The sequence below is a fragment of the Pteropus medius genome, unplaced genomic scaffold, assembly GCF_902729225.1.
Source record: "Pteropus medius unplaced genomic scaffold, Ma_sr-lr_union100, whole genome shotgun sequence".
Classification (NCBI taxonomy): domain Eukaryota; kingdom Metazoa; phylum Chordata; class Mammalia; order Chiroptera; family Pteropodidae; genus Pteropus; species Pteropus medius.
This window is the reverse complement of record NW_024349800.1, coordinates 50,429,928-50,442,002: the sequence shown is the minus strand read 5'-3', so window position 1 is coordinate 50,442,002 and position 12,075 is coordinate 50,429,928.

Below are 12,075 nucleotides of genomic sequence, written 5' to 3'. Positions count from 1 at the left end.
TTTTCAGAATAGTCTTAATTGGCTTTCTGAGGCCAAACTTTGAAGGGGTCTTTCGTTGCTTATTAATGGCTACGCCAACAAGTAATGGTGGTGAAACAACTCAAAGTATAGAGGAGGGGAAAGAAGGCAGCGGGGTATAGTTTGTGCCAACTTCCCAGGTGGATGTGAGATAGTTAATAAATGACTAGTACAGTGTGACTTGCTAGAAGATCAAGGGCCATGGAAGAGATGAGGGCCCTGAGATTTTCTGGGATGCTGGATTTAGGTCTGAGATTTCTAGCACCATAATAAATGGAGAGGTGGTGTATTCCTGTTAGAACATCTAGTTAGAGCATAGTGGTAAAGAAAGAAAATCTAGCAGTTTTCAGAAATTTCTACCATTAACAGTAGATACTCAGTTTAGTAGAACTACAAGGTAAAAAGATCTCCAATGCAAGTTCATAAAAATGCATATACTTGAATTCCTCTATCCTTGAATTTCAGTAAAAATGCAAAAGTAAATTGTAAACTGGTGACATTTCTATAGGGAGCTTAAATAACAGAGTCTAGGTTTGTAGCTTTATGGTAATTTGACATGCTATAGATAATTTATTGCTTCTTAAAGTAATTAACATTCCAGTTAGCTTGTGAAATGGCCTCAGTTGGTCTCTTGACTGGAATTACAGCGTAGTCAGTCCCACATTGAGCTCTTAGGTGAGTGCTTGAAGTGCAGAGTTTTTGTGTTAAGTGAAAAAGGCCCATTTGGTTTAGACACTACAAGTGCATATAGCGGAGTTGAAATTACTTTGAAGATGATAGGACTCAAAGGAGAGGCCCTTTCACCTTGTGCCTCTAATGAAATGCCAGAAGTGTCACATGTCGATCACAGAAACAACTTAGCTCTGGAAGATTTCGAAGGCAGATGTTACAGTGAAATTACCTGTGATTGAAGATGCCAGCTGAGCAATACTTCCTCCAGGCCAGCTCACTGGGACGAGAGAGATCAAAGTAATCTATAGGGTACAGGCTGCTGTTTTGGACTTTGGTGTCCTCCAGACTACTGCAGCTTTGAGAACACTGGACTGTAAACTATTCACTCCTCTCAATCAGCACAGGCTAACCTCTGTTTTTCCTAACAGGCCTAAGGAATTGCCTAGGAAAATGTTGGAAGAGAATCGTATAAAGAATAAGTTCTTAGGGTAGGGATCGCTTTTCCAGTTTAAACTCAAAGTCACTCGTGGGTGGTTACATTAATATTTTTTCACTTATTTATTTTCCAGCCACCCGGCTCTGAGACCTCAACTACTGATGACTATTCCCCAGCGTCACCTAGTGCTGTTCAGTTTTCTCACATTAGCTCACATCTTCCCCTTGGCATTTCCACTGCTCTGCTGGGTGCTTGCGCCTCTCTTCCAGACACTGCGTTAACTTCCTAACTAATCACCTAGCGTCGGTCTCCCTCACAAACCCCTAGTCCATCTTATACTGATCAGAATGTTAATCTTCTGGATGCCCCATTCCCCTGCTCAGGTGGTCTCATTGCCTGCAGCAAGGATCTGTCATGGTTGCAGTGAGCTGACCTGATAGAGCAGTGGAGGACCTGCAGCCCCCTAGCTGTCTGCTGTTAACAGCCTTAACTTTCCACCAAAATGCTTCACAAATCCACTCAGCCATTTGTAGGCCTCAAAACAAGCCTTAAAACTGCCTCAGAAACAGCAAATTCATTGCTTCTACCAGCCCTTTGCTTAATTAACACGCCTCTATCAATTTTGGTTCTTAGCCGCAAACAGTAAAAACCAACGTTGGCTAATTGAAACAGTGGAGGACATTTATTAAGAGGATAGTAAAATTGAGTTTTTAGAAGAAGGTGGTAGCAGTGGCATGATTTTTCATTTTGCATCACTCCCTTCATAAAAACAAATAGGATAGCAAAACTAGTTGACAAGGTATTCCCACAAAGCCCCCAAACACATGCAGGTAAGGACAAACCTCAGACAAATAGGAGCTGCATAATATCAGTATCTGTGCAGAAGAAAAGAAAAGCAGCGGGACATCTGATGGATCTGAGAACTCCAAAATAACCAGCAGGTACCTGAAGGCTGTGCAAGCCAATTCGAGAGCAGAGGCTGAAACTCAGGGGTCTGCACACTTCAATAGCGAGTGAGCAAGGTGATTCACTTTATGCTCTATGAAGCCTACGACAGCCTGGGCCTTTTTCACACTGAAAGAAACCAGGGCTTCTTGAAGAAATGGCAGATGATGGAAATGTGTAAGATAAGCCAAAAATATCGTGTCACATCAGAGAGCAATCCTCAAAATCTAAAGATCTGTCACTTGGGAGACTAGAAGAGACCCACTATAGCCAAAGAGAAGACATTTTGAGCCAAAACAAACACGTTTAAATCCTTGGATGCACAGTGACGCTCCACCACCACCACCACCACCACCACCACATACACACACACACACACACACACACACACACACACCCTCTTATTGGTCACTATTTGAAGGGCCCATGAAACCTCCCCTACTCCAGTGGTAAATAAAAGAATCAAGAATTTATCTTGACTCCTAGTGACATAAGAACACCTAAACCTGTAGAGGATTTTTATAAAAATTTATTTGAGCCAAACAGGGGAGATGCCTGAAAGCAAGGTATCAAACACTGAGAAAAATGCTTCTTAGAATTGCAGTTTTTTTCATGTATTCGAGATTAAGGAAGGAAGGGAGGGAAGATCACGTGAAGGTGGGAGAAAGCCAGGCAGGGACTGGATTAAAGGATAGTTAACAAGATCATGTGCCATCTTGAAGGCAGTTTCTCTTGAGGGATGGAAAAGAGGCATTTCAAAGATGCATTATCCTAGATGCAGAGAAACAACGGACAGAACTTGGCTTAAAGCAAAGATAAACCTTTTAGTAAAAAAGTCATGGGCCTGGGGCATGACTACCCACCATGACCTGGCCCGTTAGGAATTTAGGATCAGATCACCCTATGAGATTACTTTCCCTCCAACTTCTTTTTAGTCCACACTTACCTGTACAGACTACACCACTGGGTATCTAAACGGTGAAGCCATTATGGCATAATTATTTTGAGCCGAAGGCCTTTAAGTTTCCAAAATCCCTTATCTGCCTAAAAGCACAGCCTCCCAAAAGAATTCAGTTGTCTTAAACATCCTCTAGGAAGCAACTCTAATCTCTTCTTGGAGAGATTTGTACCACACCTAAAAACAATGTCACGAAACTCCTATCTCCCATCTGTTCTAAGGGTCCATTTATCTTTCCAAAAAAGTCATTTGTTTTAAGTGCCCTTTGTCTCTCAATCCTTTCTAAAAAGTCATTTGTTCTCTCAGAACTGCCTCTCTACCCTTCCCCTGTTAAGGTGAGATATAAGCCCCAAATTCTAGAATGCGCATTCTTCTGTGAACTCCCAGATACATATTTAAGGAAAATATGCTTTTCTCTTGCTAATCTGTCTTTTGTCAGTTTAATTTGCAAGCCTCCTAACATTGCACCTAAAAGAGTAAAGAGAGTTTTTCTCCCCAACAATAGTAAATGAAGTGATGTTTCTCTATCGAGGAGTATTCCAACAAGGAAAGAAGAAATTATAGAATTTTACTATTTTGCACCTTCTAATGAATTTTAATGGATCTAGGGATGATCAGTAGCTACTAACATTACAAAAAGAGAACTCAACGCAAAAGAGACATCTAGACATTTCTGGATGGTGAGCATAATACTTCCGACAATGAGGCAGGCCAAAAAATATCAAACCTCAGATCAAACCTCTGCTCTAGATCCGACTACCAGTTTATAGGAAATCTGAGGACAGAGGAACATATTAAACTAATCAACTAATTAACTAAATCCAGGCTGATAAATTTGTAGGACAAATTTAGTGTTTTCAACAATTAAATTTCAATGGAGAGAGAGTGTAAATTAACGAGACTGAAAGAAAAAGGGGAGAAAAGTAGGCAAAATGAAATCATAAAGTGTTTAGGGAAGTACAGAGGTAATATAGTATAAAGAAAATTAGGAAAATGATTACCCTAAAAGTCAGGATAGGGATTTTCTTAGCAGGGAGGGAGGAGTTATAAATTTTTATGGGGGTTGAGGGGTGGTGGTACCAAAATCCTATCTTCCGGCATAGATGTTGTTTACAAAGGTGTTTGCCTTATAACAGTTCATTAATCTACACATTTGTTTTATGTGGGTTTAAAATTTTGTATTATATTTAATTATAACAGGCCGTGCGTGTGTTTAAAACTATATTGGGTAGCTCACAATCTTTAGGGCCACAGAACCAGTTTTAGTCTGTGCAGCCAAAGCCAATACTCAAAATCAGACTTAGCAGAATCAGTCAGCTGAGGCCCCACAGTCCCTCTGCTGAAAATCATGCCCCAAGAATTGTCACAGCTGCCTCTGAAAACAATATAGCTGCCACCAACATCCTTGCTAATAAGGCTATTACTGTGTGGCTTCTGCCTCTTTGTTTCAGTATTTTCTGCTGCAAAGTCTGGGGTGGTTAGTTTGGTTGGTGAAGTCCAGAGTAGGTACCCACGTCCCAGATGCCAGGGGAGTGGGGAAAAGAGAGAATCTTGTCCTCAACTTCAGTCATGGGTTGTGAGCTCTGACTCTAAGGTGGGGGATTCAGGTACTGGGGAGACAAAGAGGTTGACGAATGTCCCCTATACCCAGTGATGCTCAAATTTGACTGCACATAAGAATAACTTGGGAAGTGCTCTTAAAAATACCAGTGCCAAGGTTGTACCTCAGCCCAATTAACACAGAATCTTTAGGGTGAGACTGAAATGTTAGTGGCTTTTTGTTTGTTTTTAACTTCCTGTGTGATTCCCATGTGCAACCAAGTTCGTGAACAAATGCCTACACCCTTACCACTCAAAGTGTCGTCTTCCGATAAGCCCAAACTATAGAATCTCACTCTGTGTGTGCACACGCACACACACAGCTCAACTGAAGTAGAATCTACATCTAAACTTATGAAGAGCTGATCTACACTGTTCTTCCAAAGCCAGCCCTGTGAGCAAGGATATTCCCCACTCCTGAGCAGAGAAGAGGCCTCCTCCTTCTCCATGCTGAGAAAAGCACTTTTGACCTACATTTCCGTCAGGCATTTATTGCAGACTTCCTTCCTTGTGGTTGTCTTCTGTTGTTGACTCATCTACCTACCAGATTGTAAACTCTGGTGGGCAGGGACCCTGTCTTGTCTCCTTTGTGTCTTCACAGCACTCAGTGCACTGCTGCCCACATAGTAGGATCTCAGGACATGTGGTAAGTGAACCTCTGACATTTTTTTTGTCTGTTTCTTTCTCCCCAGCACATTCAGCAGGGGCAGCACCGGCCTCCTTGTTCCCGTCCCCACTTTCATGCACTCACATTTGTATTCCAATTTAAAAGCAACTTCAAACATAATTTTAAGAGAATCTTAAAATTCAAGTACAAGTCTATTCCTACCGATGGCCTCTAGATGCAGGATAAATTGGTTGTCTCCTGAGGATCTTGGTTCTTTTTTCTCTAAAAGGAGGTGGACTAGATGGCCCTCAGAGACCCAGTCTATGATTCTGGGGTTCCCCTCTGTTGGATTAATCAACGCTCAATATTCTAACTCTTGCAGGTTGGCAGGGGTGGGTATGGAGAAACTATAAATTAAGTATAGAGTCATTGAGCCACCTTGTGGCCATTTCTAGGAAATGCCTTTTTTCAATGTGTCGCCAGAAACTTCCCCAAAGACCGTAAGTCTTGAGATCCATCATCAAGAATTTATGGTAAACACAGCCACACAAAATAAATTCTCTCTCCCAACCCCCCTAAAATTGAAGAAAGGAATTTGAAAAGTATAAGACTACAAAGGCAAAAAAGGAAAGAGATATCTGTGAGAATTACATTTTTTATTTATGCAACAGTTGAACTAAGTCTTTCAAAAATGGGAGATGGAAAACAGGGCTAACTGTTGTAGGACAGAAGTTACAGCCTAAATGTTTCAAAGGGGTTGCCAATACAAAGTGAACAAATTTGCCCTGAATCTTAAGAGTTCCAGGGTTTAGAGGTACCAGGTACCACAAGAAAGTCAGACATGTGGCAGTAAATTAAAAATGGGGATGGGTAGAAAGTCTGCACAAAAATAACGTGATCCCCCAGGTGTTCCTTCCTGCCCCTTGCAGACAGAAGTTGCTGCCACCTCTCTTACAGGTTTATTATCTGCAGAAATGACATGACAGAGCGTCCAGACCCGAGGATGTGAGGCACAACATGGCAAGGTGGAAACAAGGCTTAGGATTAAAAACAAGGAGGCCAGTGACCAGCAGCATCTTGAATGATGGCCTCCTCAGATTATTTCCTTCTATTCTCTCTCCCCCAGAATTTTGGCAGCCAGACGTATGTACCCAGGTAGAAGAATAGGAACGTCTTCTCTGAAAAACCTGGCCCAAGAGAAAAGACAAATACGGTCAGAGGGAGGTTTACCAACTAAAAGGCCAGCTCATTCCAGATTATTCTGTGTTGAAGGTCTCCAGTCATCAAGACAAATGAACATTAAGTTTCCTGTCTACCTATGTATGAAACATATGTATGAAATCATCCAAACATTTAGAAAAGTACAGAAGAACTAATAAAAAATGTGTAGATATTTGTATTCAGTCAGATATTCAGTTCTTCAAATTAACATAAAAGAGAGAAAACAACGAATAAGGAAAAACCAGAAAAATAAAGAAAAAAAATACAAAAAAACAAATAAAAACCCTAAACTCATTTTAATTAATATTCTTGGATATGCCATGATATGGAATCCATAATGCAAGAATAGGATGCTATTGAAAAAATGAAGAATAAGATGGACTTTGCTGAAATAAAAACTGTCAACTAAAATAAAAAATTCAAGAGGAGAATTAGAAGATAAACGTCAAGGAAATCTCCCAGGAAGTAAAACTCAAAAGCCAACAAAAAAAAAAGAGAGAAAAATAGGGAAGTGGAGAAATTGATAAGAAATGTAGAAGGCCAATCCAAAGGCCAAAGTTTTTGATTAATGGAAGTTTCCCCTTACCTCCCCCCCACCCCCCCAAAAAAGAGAGGAAAGCAGAAGGAAAGAGAGAATACAAGAAAACTTCCCGGAACTGAAGGATATTAGTCTCCAGATTGAAAGGGCCTAGCGGACACACACACACACACACACACAATTACCTGCACCAAGGGATGCCATCATGGTATTTCAGAACTCCAAAGATAAAAGATTAAAAAAGAAAAAGCATACAGAAAGAAAAAAATAGATTACATTCAAAGAATCAAGAACCTGAATGATATAAATTTTCTTCAGATTATACAGACCTAGAAAACAATGGGGCAATATCTTCAAAATTCTGAGTGAAAAGAATTTTCTATGTAGAATTCTATTCTCATTCAAATTACCTGTCAAATTCGAAGTGATGTACTCAGATATGCAAAGAGGTAAATTTTTCTTCCTTTGCTCCCCCACTCAGGAATCTATTAGAGGACATACTCCAACAACATAAAAAATACACCTAGAAAGAAGGAGACCTGAGCCCCAGGAAACCAGCTCTGGGGGGCTGTGCAGCCGGCCTAGGAAGCAACCCGTCTGTAGCTGGAACTGGAGGACACGGTCTCCAGGAAGGCAGTGGGAGAAGTCGTGTCAATGGGTGTGTTACACAGCTGATGACCAAGTGCAAACAGTGAGGAAAGCCTTTTTATCAGCTAAGGAGTAGGCTCTCTGAGAGCAGGGATAAAATCTGCCTTGTTTACCCCTGGATCCCTAGTGCTTAACTGATCGTGGCACATAGTAGTTGCCCAATAAATAATCTTAAATGAGTGAGTGAATGAATGCATGAATGAGAGTCGGTCAAGCTTCATATATGTGTTTTAAGCATGGCAACAAAGCAGACCAGCGACCCTTCCCCACTACAGACACCTAGAAATACAGGATAAAAATAATTGCAAATACATAACCAAGTTCTTAAGCAAGGACAATCTGAGGGATGAATAGGTCGCTTAGAAATCACATTGCAGTGCTTTCATTTACAGACACAGAGCTGCAAAATGGCATGCTTATGATCCCGCGGCGAAGGCGGCCCAGGTCGTTCTCCTCCCAGCCAAGACTCTTTCCACTTTACCGCCTGCCTCTGCACTCACCTGAGAACTAGCAGAACAAAGTGCAGGCATCGTGGTGTTATTAAAAACCTTCACTTCAGGGCCGTGACAAATCTTCACAATGGATGAGATGCAGAAAGCAGAGGTGAAACAGCCCCTTGAGTTTCCTCTTTTCAACTGGCTACAATGATTAAAGAGGAAGTGGTTACTCCAGGTGAATTTTTAGAGTTGACAAAACTGACTGGATAATTCTGAAAGAAAATATTTTCTAAAGAAGTGGTTTTGAACCCCATTTAGAATAGAGGATATCAAGTGCCTCTCTCTCTCTCTCTCTCTCAAAGCATAGTTAACATACAATATTATAAAGGCAATTTCTTTTGAAGGACAACAGTTTTTCACACAAGAGTAGGAGAAACAACTTGAAACATGCCGAAATATCTCTAATACTTACCAAAGATAAAAGCAACTCTCCCTTGATTCCAGACTCCACATCCTTCTCCAGCTCCCACTCATTTCTCTGCTCCCTTCCACAGCAAACCTCCCTGAAAGGGCCGCCTACTCTCACCTGCAGCCCTTCTCCTGCCTCCCTCTTCAATTCATTACAATTAGGGCTTCATCCCCACCACCCCATCAAGATAGCTCTTTGCCAAGGTCAGAGTGGTGCTAAATCTGGGATAGTGACTCACTTGATCGCTCTCTTTGCTGAAACACTTTCTTCACTTGGCTTCCAGGACACCCACCTACCTCACTCGTCCTCCTCAGTCTTCCTGGTGTCATCTTCCTCTTCTTGACCTCTAAGTGTTGGAGTGTCTCAGGACTCGGTTGTCAGACTACTTCTCTCCCCTTTATCTTCACTCACTCCCCAGGGAGCTTCGTCCAAGCCAATGGCTTTGGATGCCATGTATGTCCTGATGACTTCCCATAAGTCTAACTGTCTTAAAACAAACTCCTGATTTCTCCACCCAATGCTTCCCATGGCCTTTCCCACCTCAGAAAAATGGCAGCATCAAACTTCCAGTTGCTCCAACCATCCGTGAAGCCTCTGTTTCTCTTACATTTCACATCCAATGCATCAGTAAAGTCCATTGGTTGTACTGCAAACACACCCCAAATCCACCACATCTCACCACCACCACAGCTCTACCTTGTTTGGCATCCATCATTTCCAGCAAGAAGGAACTGAAGAGCCCTAATACTTCTGCGTCCTCCCTTGCCCACAGGCTCTTGTCCACACAACAGACAGAATGACTCTGAAAACATTCAGATCATGTCATGGTTCCTTTGAACATACTTCAAAGACTTTTTATCTCATTTAGAATAAAAGCTCAAGTCCTTAAAATGTCTCCTATTGCCCCTATTCCCATTCTGACCTCCCCTATTCCCATTCAGGCCATGCTCTGCTCCCAAGACCTTTGCATTTGCTGTTCCTTCTGTTTGAAATACGTATCCTTCATTTATCAGAACAGCTCACACTATTACTTTCTTCTGGTCTCTGCCCAAATCATCGAGGTCTTCCCTGACCACTGTGCATAGATTAGGAGCAACACCACCCCAGCTCTGGATTCCCTGTACTTCTCCTTGCTCCACCCCCCCATAGTTCTTACCCCTATCTGACATATTAAAATTTACCTGTTTAGTAGTTTATTGCCTGTCTGGCCACTGGGATAGGAGCTCCGTATGGGCAGTGGCTCTGTCTGTTTTATTCACTGCTGTGTCTCCAGCACCTAGAACAGCATCTGGTACATGGAGGGCACTCAGTTAATGCTTGTTGAATGAATGAACCTGACCTCTCTGCCCCTACTTCCTACTGGGAAATTCTCAATGAGGAAAGAGGAAAACAACATTCTTTTGGCATTTTCTCACGGTCATGGAAGGATTCCTTGTGTCCCCAAAGATACTCGCCTGAGCCCTCAAAGGAAAGAGCTAGATGAAATGCAGCATAATTCCCAGGGGTGGGGAGGGGAACTAAAACGCAGTGATATCTTTAAAGGCTGAGAGAAAAAAGGACAGTTAGACCAGTGGGGAGTCATCAGGACATACATGGCGTCCAAAGCCATGTATGTCAAGCAGGAATCTATATCCAGTGAAAACATTGTTCGAGAATAAAGGTAAATAGATATTCTCATTCATCTCCAGCAGACTCGCACTCAATAAACGCTAAAGGAACTCCGAGGGGCTGGAAACTTGGATCCTCAGAGCATCAGTAACGGTAAATATGTAGGTAAATATAAAGGTCTATTTTTTCCTCTTTATTTTATTATAATATGTATGACTCTTTAAAGGAACAAGGGAAACATTGTCTTGCGGGGTTAATAAAATACGTGTACATCTACTACACGTAGTACTATAGTATACTGGAGGGGGATAAGTGGGTCTACATGTTACACATTTTCTACATTTACTATGAAGCAGTACAACATTAACTCTATGTAGACTGTGAAAATTTAAGAACGAATAATGTAATCCCTAGAGCAACCATTAAAAAAAAAAAATAAAGGAGTATTCCACAAAAAAGCCAATAGAAAAAAATTAATTTCTTTAAAAAGAAAAAAGATCCAAGGATGACATACAGATGGCCAACGGATATATGAAAAGATGCTTATCATTACTAGTTACGAGGGAAATGCAAATAAGAACCACAATGAGATATTACCTAACACCTGTTAGAATGGTCATTACCAACAAGACAAGAAATGACAAGTGTTGAGAGGATGTGGAGAAAAGGGAATCTTCGTGCACTGTTGGTGGAATGGAAACTGGTGCAGCTACTACAGAAAACAGTATGGGGGTTCCTCAAAATATTAAGAATACAGCTACTACTTCTGGATCTCTAGCACAAATATTTGAAAACATTTATTTGTAAAGTTATATGTACCCTTATGTTCTTTGCAGCATTATTCATAACAGCCAAGACATGGAAACAGCCTAAATGTTCTCTGATGGACGATTGGATAAAGAAGATATGGTACATATATACAATGAAATACTACTGAGCCATAAAAAGATGAAATATTGCCATTTGTGACAACATGAATGGATCTCAAGTGTATCATGCTAAGTGAAATAAGTCAGATGGAAAATGACAAAAACTATATAATTTTACCCATAGGTAGGATATAAAACAGAAAGCAGCAAATGAACAAACAAACAAAGACACAAAAAACGGAATGGTGGTTACCAGAAGGGGAGAAGGGTTACGGGAGGATGAAGAGGGTAAAGGGGTCAAATATGTGGTGACGTGGTAATGGAAGACTAGACTTGTGACTTGTGGTTGGTGAGCACACAACGGAGTATACAGAAGCATTATAAAGTTGTACACCTGAAATTTATATAATGTTATTAACCAATGTTACACCGATAAAGTTAATTTAGAGCAAGAAAAAGAAAAAATGTTAAACCTTTACACAAGGTACCAGAGATGAACCAGAGGAACAAAAAATAAAGATGAACAGAAAACAGTAAAAGAGTAGGTATAGAAAGGAACTTCCTCAGCCTGATAAAGGTCATCTATAAAAACTGTACAGCTATCATTGTACTTAATGGTGAAAGAACAAAGGCCTTTCTTGTAAGATCAGGAACAAGTTAAGGATGTTTATTTCATCTTTCTCATTCAATGTCGAACTGGAGGTTATCGCTAGTGTAGTTAGGCACAAAATAAAAAGCATACAGATTGGAGAGGATCAAGTAAAACTGTCTTTATTTGTAGATAGCATGATCATGCACACAGAAAATCCCAAGGAATCTACAAAAAGAGCTATCAAAACTAATAGGTAAATTTAAGGAGGTTGAAGGTCAATATATAAAAACAAAGTACATTTCTATACAGAATCAATGAACAACTGGAAAAAGATTAAAACTATATATATTATAGCATCAATAAAATATTTAGTGAAAGATATGCAATATCTATAAATTAAAAAGCATAAAGCATCGCTGAGGGAAATTAAAGACCAAAATAGAGAGATATACCATATT